Raw genomic sequence first — 13,355 nt, 5'->3', positions numbered from 1 at the left:
ATGTTTTTACCTTTGTTATACTATAACAAAGGTTTAAAAATTGGTCGAAAAATATGAAATTGATGAAATTGAAGTCACATATACCAATCGATAGGGTTCGACGATTTGAGCAATGTCTGTGTGTGTGTGTGTGTGTGTGTGTATGTATGTAATGATTTTTTCTATCGCCTGTTTCTCAGAGATGGCTGAACCGAATGGTTCGCTATTACTTTTGTTTGAAAGGTGTTATTGTCTAGTAGATCACTATTGAGTTGTTTCGTGATACGACGTTTCGCTTAAAAGTTATAAGCAAAAATGTGAAAAATACGTGACACGGGTTTCTCCGGAACGACATGACCGATTTCAACGATCTTACTATCAAATGAAAGCCCTTATTAAAGCTAAATTGTTCAGGAATTTTTAATTGAAAACAAACAAGTAGTTTAAAAGTTATGCTTAAAGAAACCTGTTTTGACAAGGTAATAATTATCGCCTGTTTCTTAAAGATGGTCAAACCGATTTATGCGCTATTTGTCTCATTTGAAAGATAATATATCCTAATAGATCACTATTGAATGGTTTTTTGATTGGACGTTTAATTTGAAAGTTATGAGCAACCGTATACACCACACCAAAATTAACAATAATTTATAATGATTTTAACCAAGATAATTTACCAAATTTGAATTATTTTAATATCAAACGAGAGGTTTTGACACTACGAATATATATGCAAAATTACATAAGAAGTGGTTTTACCGGTTAAAAGATATTACCCCTCGAACACTCGCGCCAACTTTTGAAACACGATTACTCGCGCGCACAATAGCCCCAAACCAAAGAAAACGTGTGCACTAGAGTTTTGACTGGGAAAACTTGGTTTTAGGTTTATTGAACTTTTGGAAGAGTTTCTTGAAATTGAAAGCTCTATCGTCTGCTGGAATTTAAATTTTGATTAATCCCCCTAAAAGTGAAATAAAAAAAATATTTTTCTTCAGTGTCAATATAACACATTGATGTGTTCTGCAAAGTTATAGAGCATATTATTACAAGAAATTTTGCTAAAGACAGTAACCTTCTATCTCTGCAGCGAAGATAGAAATATTTTATTTATTGTATATGTATTTGTAAAATCAGTTTTTCTATTTTTGCTCTTTTTGTAATTGTTGTATGACTTTTTCATGTACTACAAAATTGTACAAATAGTAAAAATACACAACTTTGCTGAAAATACTATACCTCTATGTTTGCTTGTTTAGGATCTGTGGAACTTTGATTATAAAAAATACCCTAATTTTGACTCCGCATTACTCGACTACCAGCAGACGGATACATTTTAAACATTTTACATTTGCTGATAGTTTTGCTGCATAAATTTTCCGAACAATTTAAATTATTAATGCATTGAATAATTATGATATTTTGCTCACAATAAGTTTGTTGAAGAATATACGTTAGTTAAACAACGATTTGTAACTTTATAACAATATGGCGTTGAAAAACCTACACGTGTTGTATAAAATATAACAGCGTGAGTTAATAAAAATTGATGAAAATTATTCAAGAAAACTCTATTGATGTGAGTCAAATAGAATGGCATTACAGGAAACTATGCATAGTTCAAAAACCTATAAACTAGACCTTTACTAGACAATGTATATGCTAAAGGATAAGATTTCCACTTACAACTTACTTTTATTTGCACTTACTCAGATTAATAACAACTTACTTATCCTTACTCGGCAATTTCATCTATCAAAATTTAAAAGTGTTCCTATTTTGTTCAAATTTTGTAAATTTATTCAATTTTCAAAAATTTTATGTAAATCAACGCACTACGCAACGATAACCAATAGATGAATTATGTTCCGAAGGCGTGTCGATTTCTATCTCAAATAGCAAGTAAGACCGTATAACAAAGGTTCCTTTCACCACTAGGTGGATTAAATCGGGTTTTACCTTTGTTATAGTATATAACAAAGGTTTAGAAATTGGTCGAAAAACACGAAACTGATCCGAGGCCCGGAGGGCCGAATCACATATACCAATCGATAGAGCTCGACGAACTGAGCAATGTCTGTGTGTGTGTATGTGTGTGTGTATGTGTGTGTGTATGTGTGTGTGTGTGTATGTGTGTGTGTGCAGCTCATTTTCTATCGCCTGTTTCTCGGATATGGCTGAACCGATTTATGCGTTATTAGTCTCATTTGAAAGGTATTAATGCCTAGTATATTACTATTGAATTGCTTCGTGGTCCGATGTTTCGTTTAAAAGTTATAAGCAAAAATGTGAAAACTACGTGACACGGTTTTCTCCGGAACCACACAACCGATTTCAATAATCTTAGTACCAAATGAAAGCTCTTGCTAAATTATAAAAATTTTCGGGAAGTTTTATTGAAAACAAATAAGTAGTTTAAAAGTTATGCTTAAAAACGTGTTTTGACAATAATTTGACAAAAGGTAATAATTATCGCCTGTTTCTCAGAGATGGCCAAGACGATTTATGCGCTATTAGTCTCATTTGAAAGGTAATATAGCCGGATAGATCACTATTGAATGGTTTTTTGATTGGACTTTTAGTTTGAAAGTTATGAGCAATTGAAGTTACACGTTAAAATTTACATTACTTTATAGCGATTTTAACCAAGATAATTTATCTAGTTTCAATTGTTTTAGTATTAAACGAGAGGTCTTAACACTGCAAATGTATTTACCAAATTTCATAAGGATTGGTTCTACTGGTCAAAAGATATTTAAAAATGATTGATGAAATTTATTCAAGAAAACCTTAATGACCAAACCTTTAATTGGACTAAACCTTTAAAACAGAATAATATAGTAAAAATGTGTAATTTTTCAACGGATGTTTCTTTGCAGCAGTTAATTAATAAAATATAGCACATTTTCTTACACTTTTAGGGTGACTGTTAATCCACCTAATAGGGTGACACAAATTTTTGTTTTTTACATGTGTCCAAAAAAATAGCGTCTTCACAAAAATTCTAGAACACTAAAATAAGCAACTTTGCTGCATATAGTAACTATCTATCTCTTACTGGTTGCGAAATTTAAGGATTTGTTTGAAGAAACCACTTTAAAATCAAGCAAAGCAAAGCCATGGGTGTAAACGTCCTTCAGAACTTGACCCTTCTTTATCGACAGACTTCGCAGCCGGTTATTAGAGTACAGGAAAATTACGGGGCTAGGGAAAAGATCCTATTAACTCTGTAGCGACACCGATCAGTCGAGATTCGAACATACAATGACTGGCTTGTTAGGCTAGCATTGTACCCCGAAGCTAACAGCCACTTTAAAATCAGTTCTGCTCAAAAATTCTGTACACGATGTTTTCATTGTTTTCCTATATTCTGTAAAGTTCTGTTAAAATACACTCTGAAAATTGTTTATCGCTAGGATGCATATGGATGATAACTAGCACAGCGTTAACAAACAGTTGAATTAAATTCCGAAGACGTGTCGATTTCTTTATAATCATTTCCAGCTCAAAACGCTAAAAAAAGCCAGTTTTTACTCGACTATTTTCGATTGGAATTGGAATTTGAATGTGAAAATAGTTTCTTTCTAAATCTAATATTTGACGAGCAGCATTCCAAAAGGTCCAATGTGCAAATGAGAGATTCTCTTTGCGACTCGTCTCTTACGGTTATTACGGCGGCATAAATGCACTTGAATGCATCTATTTTGCATGAAACGGTTACTGGTGTTATTGGAAAGCTTATCCTTTAGAATAATTGGGTTGAAATGTATTTATGCCGCCGTAATAAGCATAAGAGAAGAAACGCAAAGAGAATCTCTCATTTGCACATTGGACCTTTTGACATGTTGGTCGAGATTTCCAGGTTTATCTGTAAGTAAAAAATAAAAAGGTTTGACAAAACGGGTCTTTTTTAAAAAGGAGGTACTTCCACTAATCGTATCACTAATGGAGGTATCAATCGGTACCAAATTTAAGATTTTTGCTTTCTGACCTAAAATGAACAATCTGACAAAATTTGGTTCAAATCCGTGAAAGTCGATTACACGGTTATCGGATACTTTGCATGTGTTGACTCCAATAAATAATTTTGAGATTTCACATCTGAATAACTTGAGAACGGCTGGGCCTAAGAAACAGTTTATATAAGAAGTTCAAAGTTAGTTAGTTCAAAGTGATGCGTATATAATTTGACTCTGTCAGTTTTATGAAAATTACAAATTCAAATACAAATCAAAAATAATATTTTAACTGAAAATGCCTATTGCAAATGACATATAAGATGGTATAACAAAGGTTCCTTTCACCACTAGGTGGATTAAATCGGGTTTTTTTTAAACTGTAAAGTATGGATGAACTACTCGAGACGGAACGGATAAACCGTGAAATCGAAGTGTACGAAATCGCAGATGTATGAAATCATCGTCTGGGGCAAGGGAAGCAAAAAGAGTGCTTGCATATGATTGTTTGAAAAATGAAAATTGAAAAACTTGACTTGTCAATCAATTTAGACTGCTTAGCATTTGCATAATGGTTACGTAATGGTACACAATTGCAAGACATTTTTCTCTACCTACCGATATATTGAAGATAAAATTTCATGCAAAAGATAAAAAGTTGTTGGTATTTGATTCTTTCATTTAAATGTTCATATTGAAATAACTGAATAGCAAGATTTCCTAAATGTGATTTTATTTCTAGAAGATAAGATTAGATTACAAATTGTTTCATATATTAGAATGCTAAAACTTTTTTGATTTAAAGGCATTCGAGGGTATCATTTGAGCAGTTGAATTGATTATCCAATGTTACGATTCTGATAGCACGCTTCTGAGAGAACCATCTGTTTCCATCAAATTCCAACGGTTCATCTCCATAATCATAGGTCTACTACTAATGCTACAGAAATAGCAGCTTCTATCGCGATTATCAATTTTCCGTCATTTGTAGCTACAGCTACCGATAAACCGACATTCCAAAGTTACGTAAAACCAAATGCCCTGGCGTGGAATAAATAAATCAAAACAAACGTTAGATTAACCTCTCCTCCCACAATTGTTCACCGCTGACACAAAAAAAATGCTAGCAAACTGAAATTGTCTAGCAATTGCGGTGGAGCGCTTGAATCGGTTGATTCGCGTGGAAGCTCAGTGAATCAACGCGCGGCAAAATAATTGCACTATTTCACCTGAAATCAGCAATTCTCAGCTGCGCCCCAGCAAGGCGGCGCGGCGGTCGACCGAGCTGGCTCTGATTAGCGTTGGTTTCGTTGTTGGGTGGGAAAATACTACCTATTGTTACTGGGCTGGTGGTTGCCACGACAAAATCTCATCAAAGTTTGCCAAAGTTTCTTCGCTTGCCATAGGTTGAAAAACGAAAAAACACTGAGAATTTGGAAACAGTCGCAGTTTAGCGGTTGGTACACACCTGCCATAAACTTTTGAGTTAACTTTTGTATTTGCCAAATTCAGTTGCATATAAAATATGTAATTTTGGTATTAAAAAAACTCAGCTTAGGTGAAACAACATGTTATTTTTGTGCATTTCAATACAATTCTGCTGTAGTAAGTCCCTTCTAACTTAACCACCCATTACATTTATTTGAAATATTTATGTAGATATAACAGGTCACGATTTGATTCATTATTAACTAATGAACCGGTCAATCCTGGCTAATGAGTAGCGAAACTGACAGTTATTAAGTCGCACCCCACGACATATCACGAAATCCCCATCAAATGTTTCCTCACCCCTCGAATGCTCATAGTTTCGAGATTTTTAAGCCGCTATACAGTAATATGTTGGGAAAATCAAAACTATTGGCTATCGAAATACCAAGTGTCAACCCCTAGTAGGCCGGCTTGGGGTGTTTTGTTATATCGATACGTGGGAAGTGCTACGCAATATCTACCTGTCTGGATGGCGGTAGGATCGTCATGTAGGAGGCGACAATGCCGCGTAGGTGCTCGCTTATTCTCTGCCCACGATCGAACCGTGGGAGTAACGGACGCTCTGGCGCTATGAGCACGAATTTTATAGATTCAATATTAAACGCATCCTTCGAGTTAGATTATTATCGCACATGCGCCATTGGTTAAGGCAGGCAGGCAGGCTGAATTTCGAAAGTGTAGGCCACATTCAATACAAGGATGGAATGATTTCAGCTTTTAGTCGTTGTTACCATCGACAGACTGATACAATGCTTTCAGCGCTTTAATTCGATTCAACTTGCTCAGCTAAATATTTGCAACCGGAGTTGATTGTCAGTGCGAGGGAAGCATTGTGACTATACAGATGAAAATAAAACGAAACCTATGCAACAGGCTCGGTCCAGCTGAGCGAATGCATCTATCAAGTTCTCGCTAAATTCAATTTAAAGTACTTGATTTAACCGCCAGCATCATCATCAGGCAGCTGAGCAATGAATGCCACGTTGATTTCCATGAATAAACTTTAAATCAAATTACGGCTCAGTTTATATTTCTCCTGCTTCGCTCACGTTATGCACTTGCAATGGTGTAAAAGTTCTATTTGTAGATATTTAATGCACTATATCCATCTACTCGAATTATCACTCGCAGCATATGCACTATGCTGGTGTGGGTTATCATCCGGCAGTTATCAGGAAATAGAAACCACACTCCAATGCTTTGCTGGAAACCACCAAAGGAAACTAGGCAAAGAAGTGTAATCATCATTGTCACGAGCAGAAACACTGAATTTCACAAACGTAGTCGGTTGTTTATAGTTTCGCAGTTCCCCCAGGCATACCTGATCAAAGATTTGTTTGTGCAACTACATGACTTTGCTTCTAAGGCTATCATCGTCGCACTATTTATTAATAATATGCTTGGAAATAAAAAACCCGTTTTAGTGTCAAAAGAACTTGCTTTACAGGTTGAGGTTACATTTTTGTCTTAAAAGATTATTGGGAAAAGCTCTCTGTGTATAGTTGAAGTTTTTAGTCATCTTGCAATAGAAAACGTTCCAGGCGAGTCTGACAATCGGCATGAGACAATCTTTTCCAACTCAACTAAAATTGAGCAATATAGTTGGCTGTCTCTCGGGATCTTTCACTGCTCATTCAAGAATCCCGCAGGGCAGTCTTCTCGGTCCTTTGTTGTTCATCATCCATAAGATTCCTGGACTAAGTATTGCTCTATCTTAAGTAAATACTTAAGATAGAGTAACACTTAGTTCTGCAATCTTGTGGATAATAATTGATTCTAACAATGCCCCATGCCTAACATTTTCGAATTTTGCTTGGGAGAGGTGTCATAGTTAAATAAGCAAATTAGGTGCACTGAGTGCAGGGCAGCCCTACCTCTTCATAGCATCTTATCATTCTTCCGTGAGCCCTGCAAAGCGATTTGATACCGAACGCCGCGGCTCGCCGGGACCCGCCGGGAGCCGTAACCTGAATATGTTTACGACATTTCAATAAATTTCGCAACATGAACGCGATAAATTAAAACAATGTTTACCAACTATTTATTGGCTCAGGTGTCAAACGTTACATTAAAATAAGCGATAAACACAAAATAAACTGAGATGCATGAGAGAGTACTGTGGCTGTGCTGAGTAAATTTATTGTCGCGCAAAATTGGGCTGCTTCCAATATGTACAATATGCGTTACAAAGTAACGACATCTGTTGCATTCAACAGGGAAACATCGATAGTTTCAAGCATACTCTCACGCATGGCGCATGATGAAACACTAGCGCCAACTTCTGTTCTTTATTATCAGAAACTAGAGGCGGTGTCCTGTAGGGATTATAGCAAAAAGAAACGAATAATTTCGCGTAATGCACCCGTGTGCAAAGCGTGTCATAAACGTGAATAAAAGCTGGTGCACCCGAACTTTCAAAAGAATGTTTTGGCCTGGAAAATCAAGTAATCATAGGATGGCGAATCCGTTATTGCATATCGCCGAAAATATCGGCTGATTAGGTTGAAAACTCTTGACTTTCAGGTGCAATTGGAATTTAAAATCAACCTCGAAATTGGACTATTAGATATGGATTAGATATGGAACTGAATTAGAAATTAGAGTTGAAATGGGACTTGATATAGGCCAATAAATTAGTCTTGAATTTGAGCTAATTGGAACTGAAAACTTTATGTCAAACTGAACTACAAATGGAATTTGAAATTGAACTTAAATTTGGAATAGTAATTTGGAATGGAAGTTTTACTTGATATTAGACATGAAATCAATTTGAAATTTTCATTCGATATTCAATTAAAGTTGGACTTGAAATTGGATTCGAAATTTAAGTTTAAATTGGACATGAAATCATGAAATTAGAATTGAAATTATGCTTGACATTTACGTCCGTAAATAGGATTTAAGTTGGACTTGAGATTAGAGTTGGAATAACATGCATGAAAGTGCAGGGAACTCCCCAGCAAACACCAACTCGTATAACAATGTACGAAAATTATCGTTATTGACTTTTAATAAATTCAGTATCGTAAACATAGATTAATGAAACGCACATAAGTTTATATTCTATCGTATTTGACGATAGCAAGTGATTGACCTACGACTTTCAGTACAGAATTGTATAGCATAATAAAACTAATCGCTTTGAGTTGGATCTTATCGCATAGAAAAACTTATAAAGTTGAATTGTTAACATATATTTTGTAGTACGTATAAGGCCTCCAAATTAGTACGCATATGCTAGTTTTGTGCATCAGATACGATTTTTCAGGGTATATATAGGTACAAATAATTCATTTATTGCTCTGATATGCATAGGAAAATGTTTACTGGGTCATACTACCTTCATAGAAGATACAGGAAAACAGATGGTATCGTGTTAGTAGGGCAAGGCAAACAATGAGGAGCATAAGAAAGCCTTACTCAATAATAATATTTAAAACGAATACACTAGAGTCGTTCTTTTCGAGGTGCTTATGCGGATTTACGCAGTTATACAAGAGTTTTGGAATTTATGCAGAACTTACCCGCACTTGAGTGTCTACAGTTTATCAAAGATGAATATGTAATAGCAAAAGTGAAATAAAATGGAGTATATATGAGCAAAATTAGAACAATCTCACCAGCAATCCTCCGAATGAAATATAATTGTGCCACTTGAGTTTCCATCAGTGCGTCATATATCCAATAATTAACTTAATGTTTCCTTCTGATATCCATGTGTACATTATTTAAACTTGATATGGCCAAAGTTTTCACTTTACAGTAGGAGATGCTTGATGAGTTAAAACGAAACAGGCTTACCTACTAACAAGGCCGTTTGGCTCAGCCGTCTTCCCGAAATCGCAGTTTTGAGGTCAGAAAGCCGGGAGCCACGCAGCATCGCACCTCCTAGCTTAGCTACTCAATAAAGTATTACCAGCTATGGTCACGTGGAGGTGCTAGGTAGGGGCTTGGGATGGCAAGAGCTATGTTGGACGCTTCCTCATTTACCTTCCACATTTCATATTCTTTGACTCCAAATAGGAATTCCAATTGTACTAGAAATTGGACTTGAAATAAGGGTTTAAATTTAACTTGAAATTAAACTTAAATTTGAAATTAAATAGTGTTTGAAATTGCCCTTGATTTTGGACATCAAATAGTTAGAACTAAATTTGGAAATTGACACGAAATTAGACCCGAAGTTTTATTTGCATTTTAGTAAGTAGGATTGAGATATATTATCTTACTGTCTCGACACGTTTTACCTCTTTTCTGTTACCTTTTTCCTCTTTTCCAGTCATGTTTCGTTTTTTCTTCGTTTTCTTTCCTCGCTTTCCTTCTGTTTCCTTTCGTTTTTTGTCTTTCTCTCGTTTTTTCTATGCCATGTTCTCTGTTTCATTGTTCCATTTTTCTTCATTTCCTATCCCATTTTTATCTTATTTTCAACCCTGTTTTTCCTCTAAATGTTCACTCTTTTTTGTAATTTTTTTCCAGTTCTCCAATTTTTTCTTCCTTTTGCTCGAATCCAGTTTTCGTATTTTTCTTATTCTTTTTTACCTTATTTGCTTCTCCTTTTTCTATCGTTTTTAACGGCAATGTTCTTTAGATGCCTCGTTTTTTCTTTTGTATCACGATAATTTTGTTTTTATGTCCCTTTTTTCCTTGTAATCTCCGGTTTTCATGCGTTTGTAGTCTTTTTCTCTTCAACTTTACCTTTTTCTTTGGTCCGTTTTTCCTGTTTTTGTCCCATTTTGTCTCCTTTTTCTTCTATAATATCCCGCTAAACCTCTTTTTACTGTTTTCCTCATTTTCTTTATCGGACTGTTCTTCTTTTTTATTCTTATTTGTCCAGTGGAATTAACATTTTCTCGCTCTTGTCTCTTTTTCCCTCTATTAATTTTTCTGTTTTTTTCACCTTTGCTATTATGTCTTTTTTCTTTTTTATCTCGTCTTCCCTTTACTTGTCTTGTTTTTTCCTCTTTTCCTCTCTCGTTTTTCATTATTCTGCCCGCAGTTTCCTTTTTCTCTTCCCTTCCTGGCCTGTTCTTCACTCTTTTCAGTTCTGATTTTGTTCTTTTTTCTTCTATTTTCCGTTTTTCAGACCCTTTTTCTGTTTTCCAGTCTCGTTTTTTATTTTCTGTACCGTTAACTCCATTTCTGTGTTTTTGTTTTGTTTTTGTCTGTTCTGTTTTTCGTCTTATTATGTACTGCGTTTCCTCCTTTTCTGTCACGTTCCGTTTTTCGTTTTATTCCGTTTGCATTCCGTTTTAATTTTTTCCTCCATTCGTCGTTTTCTGTCCTAGTTTCTTAATTTTCATACTCCCGTATTTTCTCCTTTTCTATCCCGGGTTTTTTCGTAAACAATTTGCGAACATAAGAAATCTTGTTGGTGTACGAGGAGACTTTGTCACTTTTTCTGGCGTACTTCCCAAGCAAAGACATCCAATTGGTCTATGTTTATCGTCGTAAGGAATGTTCGACCTGTTAGGACGGGGAGACCGTCATTTTTTTTTCCTTCAAGGAAAGTAATCACAGTACAAACAGATGGTGCTTACCAGTCGTCTCTGTCTATGTAGCAAGGCGATCACGAAGAAAATGTATGGGGACATTTGCCCTTGAAACTTTTCGTTAATGTTCACAAAAATAATGACTGAAAAAGAAAATTATAATAGAAACCACATAATTGCTATCATCTATTATGAGTCGATTGGTATCTTATCCATGTAAATTTAGTCATAATTGGCAGAGCCATGCGTCCAAAATCTTTCATATTTTTGTGACGATAATTATAATCTAAATTATGGAATGACACCTAGCAGCGGTAAGACGTTCCCCTACGTCAAAGGAAACGGCTAAAATGTAACAGCTAATAGTGATCGCTACAGTGCCATGATCAGCAACTTATTTATACCACAAGTGAGTATTTCAAATGTGGAGGAACTCTAGTTTCAACAAGTCAGTGCAACATACCAAACTGTGTGGGCCACAACTGACGCAGCGCGCTTCGCTGAACGAATAATTTTGCGTAATGGACGCGTGAATTGACCTTGACCCCCAAGAGCATGCGATTTCACATCGCTGCGGGTTAATTTTTTGTGAGGTTATGTGCAGCTTCTGGTCTACGCCGACAAACCGCAGTCGATTGACTTCTTGGAAGACAGATTCCACAATATCATTGCAATTGCTGCAAAAAGCTATTGAAAATTGTGCCTCTCGATTGGACTTCTTCCGAGCTAATCAAAATATCCATATTAAGAAATAATATTGTAATAAAAATGGCAAAGAATTCTCTTTCGAATGGAGCCAAATTTTGACATTTATCTGTGTATTATTTTAATTTAAAATTCTATGTCTACAGAAAAACACCCTGTATTATATGCTATGTTGAGTTACATAGTAATATCGATGACTAAATGTCTGGAACTAAGTCCTAACCGTTCCACATCATTAAATTAATAATCCAACAAGCGGACAACAGGGGACATTCCACTTTGTTAGGCGACAGACAAAAACTGACACAGGTGTAAAGAAACCAGCCAAGTGCCGTTGACCCTTACCACCTGATAAAGTCCGACTAACTGGCAACCGATGATGGATTGTTTCGGGTTATTTGAAATCGATTCGTACACATGAGGCATTTGGCTTCAATGAAACAAAAAATACCAGACCGATCTCATCATTTTAACTCTTACAACACCTGCCATAGCATGGCGACGAATCTGCCAACGTGTGACCTGGATTATTTGCCATAATTAGTCGATTCTCCCGCGTGCCGTACCCGGCCGTTTTTTCCATGGGGGAATGAGTTAATTCTACAGGCCCACAATCTGTCACTGCTACATTTCCCCCCTTTTAGAATGCACTGTGCACGGCAGTCAAGTCTGTCACATAGCACAGCAGAGCAGGGCAGCACACTTCAACTTTTCCAAATGACCTATAATATAGACATTGCCGTTAAATAGTGTTCGAATACCTTCTAATCCCGCTCGGTTCGCTACATACAGCCGTCATCGCCGAGCCTAGGGGCAGTCAAATGCTGCTTCCACTCTGTATGTGGTCGTCTATTTTTATGCGTTCTTTGTGTTGCACCGCGCGATGGCTCTTTTCCTCCTATTCAGAGTTTTTTTTTTCTTGTGGTTGGTTATACATTCATGGCATAAGCCCCGGTTCGGGTCCGGTAGAATGACACATCGGTTGAAACGACACGAATGTGATTTAATTTTATTTCACTCATAAATGTGTTCACATTTGTTGGATTGATTTACTTCCTCGAGCGCAGCGCGCTGGTGGCTGGCTGGCGCTTGATTGGTTGGTTGGTTGAGCCTCTTAGATGGTAATTGCACTTTGCTAGCTGGCTAACAGGAGCGAACAGCGAAATTTGTTTTCGTTTTTTTAGAAAATTTATATCCGTTGAAGCCTACGATGAATGATTTATATTAACTATACTTTAGCTAAATATTCCTAAGTACGACAAATAAGCAAAACAAATCTGTGTTAGTTCTTCGATGAACCCATTTCCTGCAGAATCTCTCTGAACAAAGCTATCCATAAAACTGACTAGAACTATCAAACCTGACAAAAACAATTTTATTTCGAGTCTCTTTTCGTGGTCTTCCGTTCTATGGCTCCACTTCGCAGATATTTCGAACACTATCCGACAGAAATCGAGCTACATTTATGTCACCTTCTCGCGAAGTGCATGCTGCATCACAACCTAACGGTAAATTGAATTTGATTGCCTCTTTCGGCGTTCATGACCGTGCAGTGTGGTGGTGGTGCGGTGACATGACGGTATGGTAACCAGCTTTTCGAACTACAAAATACGGCACGTTGTTTACACCATTTTCACAGGCATAGTGTGGACAGCAAAACTGAGCAATTGAGTTGTCTTCTGGCCCAGCACACCCACACTTATAATATTTATTTAGATCACAAAAGCCGACACAT

At 36.3% G+C, this 13,355-nt stretch overlaps 1 protein-coding gene across 11 annotated transcripts in view; it reads left to right on the top strand.

The window, feature by feature from the left end:
- The window catches only part of LOC128738562 (serine/threonine-protein kinase mig-15), a 123,831-nt gene that overhangs the window by 67,589 nt on the left and 42,887 nt on the right, over positions 1 to 13,355 (top strand). The window lies entirely within an intron of this gene.

The sequence above is a fragment of the Sabethes cyaneus genome, chromosome 2 (genome assembly GCF_943734655.1).
Source record: "Sabethes cyaneus chromosome 2, idSabCyanKW18_F2, whole genome shotgun sequence".
Lineage (NCBI taxonomy): Eukaryota > Metazoa > Arthropoda > Insecta > Diptera > Culicidae > Sabethes > Sabethes cyaneus.
This window is presented reverse-complemented; position numbering and strand designations above follow the sequence as displayed.